Source organism: Anser brachyrhynchus (genome assembly GCF_964034855.1).
Source record: "Anser brachyrhynchus genome assembly, chromosome: 20".
Lineage (NCBI taxonomy): Eukaryota > Metazoa > Chordata > Aves > Anseriformes > Anatidae > Anser > Anser brachyrhynchus.
The window spans coordinates 844,151-857,690 of NC_137713.1; the positions used below are offsets into that span (position 1 = coordinate 844,151).

Below are 13,540 nucleotides of genomic sequence, written 5' to 3' on the forward strand. Positions count from 1 at the left end.
TGCCATGATCTGGATGGGCTGGCTTCCCGCTTACATAGCGTTTAACTCTCTCTGTACCGCGGCAGGAGGGATGTGGTGCATCTCAGAGCGTGTGCTGCTTTGCAAAGGCCACGAGAGCGTGGCCGCGCTCCTGGCAGTGGGGTCAGAGGGCTGCAGCACCACGAAGGGGCCCGCACCCCCTGGGCCAGATCCAGCCCTGCGCGTGCTCCCAGCCTGAAAGCGGTTGGTGTCGCTTGTTTTAATTCAGATCGGTGCTGTTTGGCACCACATAAAATTAATCAACACTTTTGTGTGGTTTTACTGCTGGAGAGCAGCAGCCATCCTGCGGTCCTTTTTCTGTGTGTTCAGCGCTCCTGGTGCTCAGCCAGCTCGGGCTGCCCAGCTCCGGGCACGGGGTCAGCACGCGCCTCAAAGCCCGGTGGGTTCAGACATGCGAGCGCTGCAGCATGCAGGACGTGGCAGCGGCAAACCCGAGTGATTAAGGTGTTCTGCCTGACCTCCTGTCTTGCACCTGGCAGAGCTGCTGACAAAACAGAAGCGCCTGTAATTACAGGAGCCCAGAACAGTTCATTAAAACAATTAAGCATTAATGATGCTGCACCATAAAGGCTGGACTACAAAGAATACCAGTTCTAACTAAGGGTGAGAGAAAACTGTGAGAAAATGCAGGGTATGGAAGCCCTGGGCATTCCTCATACTGAATATAAAACTGCAAATGAAAACTGGGAAGCGACCTTCGTGCTTCTGCATCTATTTGCGTTTTTAATTAGCCCCCGTCTGATTTATAATTCTGATAGGAAATGGGAATAAAATGCCTCAGCGCCACAGGAGGCCTCAGTGTTCTGCGTTCGTCCTCCTGAAGATCAAGGTCTGTCCAACCAGGACAGCTTCCAGAAGCGCACCAAGGCATCCGCTCGTCCCTCCCGCGCCGGTGGCCGCAGCAGCTCTGGGTGCAGCGCGGCCGCCAGGCGAAGCCGCCGCAGCCCTGCGGCTTCCCCGCCAGCACTCCCCGTGGCGGGGCGCTGCGCGCAGCAGCGCTGTGATCTGCGGCAGAGACGTGGGCATGGCGCTGAGCGTTTTTGGCTAGTGCCTGTCAGAATACTCAGCCAGTGATTTTTCCAATGGAGAACAACCGTGTAGCGCTAGATGTTTGAGGAAACACACTTCAACAAAAAATATTCTAGTAGTGCCTGGGAGAAAAAAGCACTTCAGGGAGGCTGAAGTGTTCAGGCGTGGTTACAGCTCGCTCAAGAAGCCATCCGGTTCTGTATTTCCAGAATCGGATGTTTCTGCTCTCTCAACATTTTCCAGGAACCAGGCTCAGGCCAAAAGTTGTTTTGTTCACACAGAACCTTTGAAATAACCTACATTTTCCCCCTTCCAGAGGACCTCTTTTACAGTAATTCTTTTTCATTTCATGGTGGTAAGAAAATCAAAATAATGAAACTTTCTCTGAAGTACAAGAACAATTTGTTGTACAGCACTCATCTGATTTTCTCTTTCACCGACAGTACGGGAGCTTCAGACTGAAGGTCCTGTCCGTGCTGGAACAGAAATTCAGCATCCAGAAGAAGGCAAGATTTTAAGCACAGCTCCAGGATACTCACCCAGTTCTTACGAAAATCAGCATAAAATTCCGAAAGACCCTCAAGATCAAGGACCGCAGTTTTTCAGTGCGTCTGCAGGGTGGCTTCCAAAGCAGCCTGGTGTCCGTCCACAGGTGTCAGTTCAAGTGTTGGCCCAACACAAAGGGCAAGGTGCTCACGTCTGAATCCCTGCTCCCGTCTCCTGCACCAGCCAGGGCTTGTAGCAGCCTGGCCGCTCTTTGTGCCAGTCTCTGACCCGATCTCCACAGGAAAGCAGCAGAAACAATTGGATTTTTCCTGTCACCATCAGTGCAAAGAAAGTGGCGTTTGTGCAAGTCATGGTGGATTGATGAACGTTATCTGAAGTGCAGCACGCAGTAGTGCGATGCGTCATAACTGAGGTTAATGAAGGAGAATGTTAAACAGCCTGTGACTGTATGTCCGACATAATTTGCTAAATTAACTGAAAATCAACTACCATTGTACTTCTAGCTACTCACTTAACTATCATTAACCCCAGTCACAAACTGCGGTGTGGTGATAGCAGCAACCTGGAGGAAGAACCAGGCAGCTGTCGGCACGGCTCGCGCTTGGCTGCAGCACGGCCTGGCCACGGCCAGGCCCCGAGCTTCCCCCGGGCGGCACCGTCGGGTCTGTGTGAGCAGCAGGTGAGGCCGGGGGCTCTGCGTGACACCGAGCTTCGCTTCGGGACATCTGAACGTTTTGGCTCTGTGGTGCGATGCGATACAGATGGATGCAGGTTGGTTGGCCCCAGCTCTGCGGGACTGCCCTGACCAGGGGTCAGCGATCTGCGGTGAGGGTAGGGGAGAGGTGCGACGTGGCTGGAGAGATGTCAATTTGGGCCTGGATTGCAGGTTTCCTGTCCTGTAGCAGCTGGAAGCCTGCTAAAGCAGCGTCCAGACTCTGTGCTGTCGTGCACCTCTCGTTCAGCTCTTGCCTTTGGAACTGGGCTGGCACAGATGCCCAGCAGAGATCAATTCAAAAATATGAGGAGTGCATTTGCCACCTGACTGCAAAGTGACACCTGTGCTGGGGACCAAATGAAGCTGCAGCTGATAGGTGGGAAAGCCAGGCATTTAAGCTTTTAATAGCTTCAAATAACTTCCTACTAAATTCCTATTTGCAGCATAACCGCTGCAGGAAATCAAGTGATTTAAGAGCAAAAATAGATCCTAATTTCTACCAGTACCTTCTTGACTTGCTGGAAAGAAAGATGCACGTTTAGAGGCTGGGTTCTTTTCCAAAGGCCACTGTTCTTTGAAGGGATGTTCCAGCTCTTCCTGTTGGGGCCTACAATAATTCCCAGTTTTGAAAAGGTTTCTTCTTCCAGAAGTAAAATACAACATTAAAATTGCCAAGAGCAGTTTTCTTAGTTTGTGGTGACAGTGTGGTCTCTCCTGCCCTTTGGATGCTTGCCATCAATGCTTTAATCCCCAGCAAGAGTTTTATCTTAAGCAGATACCGTAAAGGATCTGAGAAGTAGGTCAGGAGACATTAAAAAGTATTTGATTCATCGTGAAGCGTGGGCACAGCGCTGTTTTAAGCCTGAAATGTCATGACTCAGCTGCAGTAAGAGCTGCTCCTTTGCATTTTGTTTTAGAACAGTCAGACAAGTGGACTGATGGGTGAGAGAGGGGCGATGCGAGGGGTGCTGCGATCCATCCCCTGTCACAGTAACTGCTCCCCAGCCACAGCCCCTGCCCAGCATCGCTCAGCTCTGGAGGTCGGCGCTGCCCCGTTACAGAGCCCGTGGCACCATCTCGCCGCGTGCTGCAAGCTCTGGCTGCCCCTCAGCTGTCTCGCACCCCAGTGCAAGCTTTTTATGTATTTTCTTAAGTATAGGCAACATTTTTTTGCTCCTCCTCAAAGTGCTTTCCCTTCCTGTGTCTGTCCAGGGTATAGAGTTTTCATTTTTTTTAATGATTCTCAAGAAATTATTGAGAAATCAAAGTATCTTTCAGAGTTATCTTCAAGGCTTACTGTAGTTCAAATGGTTTCTATAAATCCACAGTGGAAATGCTATTTTTCAAAGCTTTACTGTTCCCTAAATGATTGTAATGGTGTGTTGACTGACTTTACTAGGGCCCTGGGAGTTTACCAAAGAAAAAACAGCTTAGTAAGCTGGAGCACTTAAAATATATATACAAAAGTTTTCAAAGTTCATCTAATCTATCTCTGTTTTGGGTATTTATAAACCAGACTCCATCATTAAGGCTAACAGCACTTTTCCACACCCAGGAACACTGCGGCTCTCGCCCAGCTGGAGCTCTGGCTGCCGTGCCCAAGTGAGCCCCGAGGGTTTCTTTGTGAGCTGAGCCCGAGCACGACGCCTGCTGCACGCCACGCTGTGAGGAGCAAGCGCTCTGCCGTCCCACACTAGCTGGACGTTTTCAGGTAACAAATTATCTTCCAGCTCAGGGACCTCAAATCTTGAACTTCTCTGCAGTCTTCCTACAGCATTGCATCATTTTTATGGTGTTTTGCCCTTTTCCCCTTGTGCCCGCTCTTCGCTAGAGAGTCGTTGGGATGTTTTATGGCCTGTGCGGGCTGACCATGGATGTCCTCCAGTCTCTGGGCTGAGCATCTAAAACACATCTGTCCATGGTGCAGGCTTCTGACTCGGTGGCCCTCGCTCTGTTTTGCTGCACCTGGCATCGCACACGCGGCACGTGGAGGGAAGCCGCGTCTTCTCCTGTCGCCACGTGCGGTTTGCAGGGTGAGCAGTGGGGGCTCTGCAGAAGGAGGGGGAGCATGCCCTGACCTGGGCCCCAACGCCCCCGTAGGTTTGTGGAGATGAGAGGCGCAGCCAGTGGGGTGATGGAGTGCCAGGATTTCTTTAGGAGTTAAGCAAAGGCACCTAACTTCATGTAAGAGATTGACTCGCTGAAACTTGCCAGACTGGAAGGAAAAAAAGTGCTATCAACCTGTCTTTTGTTACAGCTATTCTTTTCATTGATAATCCAGTAAAACTGTTCTTTATGGGAGACAGTGAAATCCTAAAGGCAGCCTTGATGGCAGAGGATATTACCCATTAAGGGCAGCAGATTGTAATTTGCTATTCAGAAAGCTGATTCAGTTGAAATTCTTTTTATATTTCTACAAAGAACTGAATGCCAGAAGATAAAGACAGAACTTCTATCTTTTGATAGAAAACAGAAGACATAATTGGTGCTTTTAGCACGTCTTCATCGTACCTTATACCAGACCCTATTACAGATACACTTAAGTATCATGGAGCAAGTCTGATTCCTCCGTGTGCGAGACGGCAGCACAGCCAGCCCGGCCGTGGTGACCCAGCCGCGTGAATTTGTTTTGCAAAGGCGAACAGATGGGTTGCATTTTGAGCTTTCCCCGTGTCAGGCCCCACAGCGTGTGGGGAACCACCCCGGCAGAGGCTGCCCAGAGGGTCCCGTTTCTGCGAGCCCCAGAGCAGGAGGAGGGGGCAGGACGGCGCGCAGGGGTGCCCGTGCCCGAGGGGCACTGAGCAGCGAGTGGGGGCAGCCAGCCCGCAGGGAGGAGATCCTCTGGTTCTCTAGAAGCGCTGGTGGGGACGGGGCAGAGAGCGAGTGCGGAATGGAGGCCAAGTGAGTGCTCATCACGGGCGCCCTGGTCCCATGGCACCTTATCGCTGATTTCCCTTGAAGTCAATGCACCTGGCAAATAAAAAGCTGTAGGGTTTATTCCTCTTCTGGTACTCAGTAACATTCAAGAGCAAATTCCCTAGAGCAGACATTCGCTATCCTGGTTCAACAAGCCTTTTTTTGATCTAGTGCCTGGTGCTACAATTTTCACAGATGACAAGCACATCAGCACCTACATTTTTAGTGTAACAAGGACAAACAGTGCTTTATTTTAACAAAATTCCTTGTGTGAGAGCACTTGCTGTTGCGTGCTGAGCAGGTATAAGCTGTAAACTTCCACTCAAGGACAAGTCTAAGGTAAAAGAGCATCCAGACCAAGGTGATCCCAGCACACACTGAAAGCACAGTGAGGAATAGCTCTTGGAATAGCTTTTGTCCAGAGAGGACAAAACCCTGCAATTTTTAGAAGACAGCACAGCACATATCATCCAGCCTCACCGCCCTCTTTTCCCTCCCTGTGCCCCCCCCAGCCCACAGCACCATGACAGCCCCATTGCCTGCAGGCTGCGGGCTGGGGGGTGCGAACAGCCTCTGCTCATCCTGTGGTTGCAGGAGCTCCTGGGATCCTAAAATGCCTGTGTAACTGCTCCAATGCAAGATGAATATAGCTCTATACCCTAGATATGCTTAACCTAATAAATAGTTTCAGTTAATGGACAGCAAAAGGAATGATGCTCAGTAAATTTGATTTTATGAGCCTTTCACTTATTTACTGTGCCCATTAGGTCGGAAGTTAGGTAATGGTAAGTGTCCATTAGTGCATTAGCTCAGTGATGAGGGAGTTGAATTTAAAAATAAATAAATAAAAAGTGGGGAGGAAAAAAAAAAAGCCAAAGCCCCATCCATTTATTAAACCTTCAGTTTGTTAGCAGTGACTCAGTTAGCAGCCACCCACCTGGGAGGAGCAGAAGAGTTTGGACTTCATGGAGCACAGCTCCATAAGCAATGGGCCTCCTCCTGCCCTGCCATCGCAGCTGCTCTGGGGACCTCCCTGCCTGGGGCTGCTGCTGCCACCGCCAGCCAGGGACGTACCCGACCCTCGCCCACTCCCATGGACCGGGCACCCTGGTCCCTCCAAGTGGAGTGCCTGGGATTTCAAATGCTTCAGTTAATATTGAGTGAAAAGGTCAGGGCTGAGTGAATTCTGCAAAATGAAAGAATAGAAGCTCTGTTAAAATCTGGAAGGAGTGTTTTCGTCTCTCCAGAAATACTCTTTTTCTAATCACAAATACATGACCAAGCTCATAACTATCAAAATAACAATTTCATTGATAACGGGTCTTCTACTAATTTCCTTTTAAATTTTAACTCTACCCAGGCAAATTAGTTTTTAAAATGTCTTTTCCTAATTTCCTGGATACCCAGGGATTATTTACACACCCCACAAAGAGCTATTTACTGTTCTGGGTAATTCAGCGAACATTCACTTGCTTTGAGTTAATATGCAGTCATTCTGAGTGCCAGCAATTTACTGATAATTGGAGCATTGGCTTACCCTGGAAAAAAATCCCGCCTTACAAGTTACTTTTCACAAGCCACATTATGCAGCAGAAGAGCCACATTTCCTCGTTTACGTGCTAGCAAGGAAACTTGTTCATTAGCAATTAGCAGGCAAATTTTCTTCCCTGCTGCTCTGACTGAACTTTCTGCATAGCTGCGATGCGGCAGGTTGGAGAGAAGCCCCCTACGCCCTCTGGCATTTCGGAGGCAGGCAGGTGACGTGCAGGTGGCTGCGGTGGCATCTGCAGCCTCTTGCACAGAGCAGTGCCAGGGAGTTCGGTGGGGGCAGCAGGCGTTGCAGCCCCCCGCCAGGTGCCTCCCCGTGCAGGAAGGTTGCTGAGCTCCAGGAGATGGCCCGGTCACCCCGTCTGGCTGCGGGTGGCAGCGGGGAGGTTGCTGCAGCCGTTGCAGGGTTACCCAGAGGTGCCTTGCAGATGCTGGAGCAGCCGTGGGTGGACGGGGGCTTTGTGCAGGTGTGCTGCGGAGCGGTGCGGAGGCAGCCTCCAGCCGGGGGTGGCTGTGCCAGCACCCCCTCCCTCTCCCGCTCGCCTGTTGTCCAGTGTTGGGCTGCTCCCTATAAGCTGTTTGCAAACCAAATAGTCGTTATAGAGCACTTTTCTTCTGGTTTGCTTACAGGATCCAGTCAAAATATCTGTAAGAGTGGTACCTGATGAATTGCATTACACTTCACTCAGCTGGCGATTGATAGTTAAATCTAATAACAGTGTCAGCCTCATCAGCAGACACATTTCAATTCCAATTTGTCAAACGCACTCTGACCACGGACAAATGGTGGGTATAATAGAGACCTGCCTCTGAAACTAATAGACACTGATGTATAGAAAATGATTCCTGTTTTCTCTGCTTGCATTGTCCGTTCGCTTTCCTAATCTGGTTCCACTTAGAATGGTTACTTGAGATGCTAACATTTCACCAGGGGGTTCTCAGATAATGAAAACAGCTTTGTTAGGGACTGCAAGACAGGAAAAAGACAGTAAGTTGCATTTGTTTGAGACAGTTCTGAGTCTCCAGCTGGAGCAGTTTCAGTCCATGCAGTCCAGAGAGGGTTGCCGTGAGTTCCGGAGTCTTCTTCCTTCCTGCAGTTTTCCATCTGCGTGTGTAACCTCCTGCCCAGCCACCAAACTTACTAACTAGAAGTTAAGCAAACTGTTCTGGGGTCAGTTAAAGTACTAGGGTATCATTTGCTGCTGAATTTGGGAAGCTGGGCCACTGTTCATCCTTGGCCTTTGCGTTTTGCTATTTCTGCCTCAGCAGGAAGCTCGTGCGCAATGCCAACCGCAGCTGTAACGCGGGGGTTTCTCGGTGCGTGGTAGATGCGTGTCACTGCTGGTTTTTAGGATGTCGTGCAGTAACTCGGAGAGCATGCTCCCTGCTCCGGCCTCCCCCAGCAGCCTGGGCCAGAGCCCCCGCCCAGCAGCGCGAGCCTCAGGAGGAGGCCGGAGGGCTGCGTGCCGGGGCGCTGACCGAAGGGCACCGCGCTGGGTCCCCTCCCAGCGAGCGCCCGCACGGGGCCTGCGGACAGCATGGCCGTGCCTTTGCAGCACTGGCAGAGGGCGGGGAGCGAGGGCGAGGGGAATAGCGGTCATCATTCTGCTTCTTTCAACCTCCCCCCCGCTTTTTTTTCCTGATTGAATTTACCAGATGAAAATCTTCATGGTACAAACATTTTTGGTGATTTTCATGCTATGCTTTTGACCTGTGACAATGTGTTTACAGCAAAGATTGGGTAAACAGCTGTTGTAAATAAACAACTGCGAATATGAGACCGGTAGCGCTAGAACAAAAATTAACGTACGCAAATTTAACCACTTCTGAAGAATTTGATTTCATTGGGGAATTCGGTGCTCATGGAAGCTGGCAAACCGACAGGCCTAAGAGTTGAAAGTTTCTGGTGCTGTGGGAGAGGAGTGTTCAGGGCAGTGCTGCCGGCGTTCCCCGCCTCGCTGCCGCACCGAACCGGCTGGATTTTGTGGGGCTGAGCACGGCAGAGGACGGCTCTTCCCTTTGCAGTTACACTTCTAGCCGCTCCTTTCCTGTGTGAGTGAGTGGTAATGGGAGCCTGTGAGAGACAGTCTGCTAGGACCCAGCCTGGGACAATCACTCAGCTTTATTTCATGTGGGTCTCTAGATGGAAATAGCTTCCAGTCACTAGCACCAACCTGGGGACAATATAAACCCGTGATCTGGAGGAGAAATCCTTCACAGACAATTAGCGGTCTCTTGAGCTGTCACATACCCTTCAGCCTCCTTTGCATCTCCTCGCCGGGGCGCCGTGAGGACCTCGCTGTGCACAGCCGATGGCTCCGGGCCTGCAGCTCAGAGCAGCTCCCGCGCCGGGGGCTGCGAGGTGTCCCCGCGCCTCTGTGGACGCGGTGCCCGGCGGCATCGGCACCGCTGTGCCCGGGGGTGCCGCAGGCCTGGCTTCGGATGCAGGGGGACAGCGCGGGCTGACAGCCACGCCGCAGCCACTGCAGGGGTGGAGGTAGGAGCTGTGTCTTCCTTGGCCCCAACGTGGCCATGCATTCTTAAAGGGTGATTAATGTGGTGTTCAGGAGAGGACACTAAGCAAGACATCCTATTTACAAATGGCTTCCTGGTGGAGTGTTTTGAGAGAACAGGGATCCAGAGAGGGTGCAGCGTGTGTTACTGGTAATGTAAAGGGACACAGTTATTTGTATTGCATCACTGAACTCCATTAAGTCTTTTATTCACCTTGTTCTCAGGACAAACGCTATTTCATTTGGAGCCATCTACCAATCAGAACCTATCAGTAGATCGCTATTTCATTTTTTTATGCCTGAAAGGAAACGGGCTGCAGCTGAATCCTAAGGCTGTGCTGCTCGAGGAGCCCTGGGCTCAGCGGGGACGGGCGGAGGGAGCCATGTGGGGCAGCTCCTTGAGCGGCTGCTGGCTGCCCGGCCTGCCCCACGGGGTCAGTGCCGCTGCTGCCCCTGCCCCTGCGAGCAGAGCGGGTGTCTGGGGGCACGGGGATGGGGATGGGGACGGGGACGGGCGGGCACAGCAGCGGGTGCGCCTGCAGGAACCAGGCCTCCTTGTGCTCAGGGCAGCCGACCCCGCCTGAGGATGGCTGCAGGCACGGCCCTTCCTGGAGGCCCCAGGTGCTCCTCTGCTCTCTGGCACCTCCACGTCTTGTCCCCAAACCACAGCACAGGTTGTCACCACGGAGGAGAGCGTGAGCAGAGCCAGCGCTGGGCTGCAGGGCAGGGGCTGGCTCAGCATCCCTTCTGCAGGTCCCCTACCCCTCGGTGAAACCCTGAGAGCAGCCTGCTTCCCTCTTTCCCTGCGCGAAGATTAATGTTTAAACAGCACTTGTCCTATAAATCTCTCTCAGAGGCTTTTCTCAGAACAAATAGCAGGAGAACAAGGCATCTATTCGAAAATGACAGGATTTCCAATCTATATATTAAGCAGGTAACCACTCTCTTGAAATGTCAGCGTGACTCTTCGTCGTCCACTGGATGCGGCTATGAGTACGATGTGACGGAAGGTGCCACCTCCTGTATTTATTTACAAGGAGAAAGAGTCATTGAGATTAATTGCAGAAAGGAATATGCAATATGGTAAACAGTTATTTAGAAATGATTGTTTGTGTTTAATTAAGACATACAGATGAGTTTAACAGTCATAAATTTTTCATTGGATTGTAAATGCAAATGCAGGCATTGAAATATGTCAACGAAATACATAACTTATGGGCCAGATTCTCTCTTCCTGCAATATAACACCCTTGATCCTTGCTAATACAAGTGCAAGATGCTGGTCTCTAGTTGGGAGCGGGTGCTGCAGGCGTAAGCCTGCTCTCTCCAGGCGAGCAGCGTCTGTGGGGCGCCCTGCCCTGCCCTCCCATCCGCAGCCCCTCGCCGGCGGCCGCCTCTGCTCCAGCCTGGGGCCGGTTGTGCTGCGCAGCCCCTCCGAGGTGACATCTCGCAGCTGCCCGGCTGCTGTGGCGCTCTGCAGGTGCCGTTGTGAGGGCGCGCTGGGACACCGGCTGCAGGGCAGGACTCGCTGTCTCAGCAACCACCAGCCTGCGAGACAGGAGGCTGGAAGGTCTGGGCGCTGCGGCTCCCCTGGGAATGTCGCCAGGGAGAGCACAGCCGCTTTCTCCCTTCCTCCTGCTCCAGGTTTCTGCCTGGAGGCTTGTGGTGCTCTTTGGGTGAGCTGCGGGGCGGCGGGCCCAGAATGGGGCTCGTGCTGCAGCCTCATGGAGCTGGCGGGTGCGGGAGCTGGCACACGCGCTCCTTGTCCTCCGGGCGCTGGCACCGCGCTCCTCGTCCTCGTCCCATCCGCCGCACGTGTCCTCTCGGGGGCTGATGCGGAGTTCGCAGACCAAGCACGTGGTTGACAGCACTTCTTCCCTTTCTCAGTGCGGCATCTGAAAATCTGTTACTGAAAGTAGCTTGAGAGTTGCTCAGAGAACAGAAATTACTTGGTTTTGCTTGTTTTCTTCTTGATAAAATAGGTCTTAATGCAGAGATGTGGCTTTAATTAGCGTCAAGGGATTAACTCCCTCTTAGACAGCAAGAGAGGAGAAAGGGCTTGTGCTTAGAATTGGTCCGTAGCAGATTCCCAACAAGACAGGACAAAAGAGGATTTTTATTTTTCATGGAAGTGACTTTTCAACCAATTTAGTTGGTCTTAGTGGTATGCTAAATTATCATTTTTTTAAGTCTATAATGAAACCCAGCATGTTTCCAGCAATTGCTCCTTATCAATGATTTTTCACACTTTTTCTATCTGTATTCTCTTCTGTTTCTCCTCTTTTCCTCATCGCTTCTTTCCCAACATATGCATACAGATACATGTTGCCCTTGGCAAACGAAGAAAATGAATAATAAATGTGTAGGGGAGAAAAAAGGTTAATAGTAGGAGAAAATGAGCCAGAAAGATGAAATAAAACAGAAGGTACTAATAAAGAGGAAATTTAATCAAAATGGAAAATTTCAATGGGAAAAAGGAAAGGGGGGGGGCGGGCGGGGGAGGTAGAACACTGTTTTCATCTAGTCTGCTCATTTGAGGAGTGAAGTTGTATTTCCCAACTGTTAAAAACTGGTGTGGTAATGAAAGACGAGCGTTTTTCTGTCTGTGTGTTACTGAAGCAAATCTCTCATGGGACAAAACATATCACTCAGTGAATTTCATAATGTTTAATTTTGTATTAGGCAAAGAACAAACTGTTTCTGTGTTGTATAATCACATACTCAGGCTTCCTACGTGCCACTGAGTGATGACTTTTTTTTTTTTTTCACCATCTGCAATGCTGGAGAGAATGCTCCACTTCTGGTGAAAATTTTAAATGCGAAATATCTTTTTGACCAAGAAGATATAGGATAGACTTTCAGCAAAAAACAGAAGGATGTTCTTTTTAACATGGCCTCTTGGATGGTCTTGTGTTGGTGGATATCTTGTGTTTATGTATTGCAAAAACATACATGAAAAATGAAATGTGGCACAAGCCAATGCTGTGTTCAGTTTGCTGTGAGTACACAGCAGAGCACTTGCTGCCAGTCAGGGATGGTGCCTTTGTAAGATGATCCTAACTGTTTGCTCACATGGTTACAACAAAAAGCATCCTATTAAATTTCTGGTACTGGCTCCATTTCAGCAAAAGCACTTAGAGTTGGGTTTAATTAGAAATTGATAACGGCTGCTTGAAAGGCAGTCTGGTTTTAAAGGCTTGCAGTAATCTCGGGAAATGTTGTTCATTGTTCTGTTGTGGGTTTTTTTTTTTCTTTTTTCCCTGTGATAATTAACTAGCCTGAGTCATATAATTATATATGTAATTATTCTTGTTTGTCACATGCACTAACAGAATTAAGCAGTGCTGGCTGTAAAGTAGCTTTCAAGTGCTGTTCCTGTCACGCTGGGGCAGTCATCTCTGGTCAGAGCGGACAGAGGTCTCTGCAGGGGGACGTTCTTGGTGCCGTGCTCCTCAGCCTTTGCTAGTCAAAGGCTCACTGACATTGAAAAGGAAATATTTAGGACTGCCTTGTCTTTTTTGTTCTTATTTTTTGTATATCCTGCATCTTGGACTACTTCTTCTTAACTGTGATTTTTCTGCAGTAGACATCCAAATGTGGAAAACCATCTTCTAACCAAAGCAGTATGTCCGTGCCGGTAAGTGGTGGTGGTGGTGAGCGTTTCAGATGTTACAACTGAGGCATGTCTTGCAAGAAGTCAAGTAGCTTTATGTACATTGATTTTCCATTTACGTAAGAGGTGTGGTGTAACATGCTGTCTGACCTTGTTCTAAAATACACTTCTAATGTGGTACAAGAGCTGTCAGCTGGACTGCAGAGTTCAGGGCCCGATGCCCAGGCCAGCAGTATCCTCTGAAGGATTTCAAGACAGTGACCCTTTATGGGATGTTACACAGAAAACAAATCTGCCTGTGTTAGGCTCGGGGTCAGGGACTTACAAAGTGCTTTCGGCAGTGCAGATGAGCACCAGACTCTCCTGCAGACACGTTGGTGTGCTGTGATTTAACGTGGTGGGCAGCTAAACGCCACATAGCCATTTGCTCGTTCCCCCCATAGTGAGATAGGGAAGAAAATTGAAAAGAAAAATGCCAGAACTCGTGGGTTGAGATAAGGACAGTTTAATAAGAATGAGGGGAAAAAAAAAAAAAAAAGGTAAGGTAAGAGGAAAGGGAAGGAGGGGAAAAAAAAAAAAACAAAACCCACAAGAATATGCAGAGCAAGCAATGCACAACCCAGTCGCTCACCACCCACTGACCGGTGCCCATCCCATCTC

General features: G+C 50.0%; 1 long non-coding RNA gene across 6 annotated transcripts in view; it reads left to right on the forward strand.

Annotated features, from left to right (window-relative positions):
* Positions 1 to 13,540, forward strand: part of LOC308180605 — a 193,693-nt gene that overhangs the window by 168,171 nt on the left and 11,982 nt on the right. For 3 of the 6 annotated variants that reach the window (XR_013941055.1, XR_013941056.1, XR_013941057.1), the window contains exons 6-8: positions 1,512 to 2,346; positions 3,846 to 4,001; positions 12,851 to 12,904. This is a non-coding gene — a long non-coding RNA (uncharacterized lncRNA). Of the gene's footprint in view, positions 1 to 1,511; positions 2,347 to 3,845; positions 4,002 to 4,121; positions 4,817 to 12,850; positions 12,905 to 13,540 lie in introns of those variants that run through there. The other 3 variants (XR_013941058.1, XR_013941059.1, XR_013941060.1) reach the window with 3 other exon arrangements.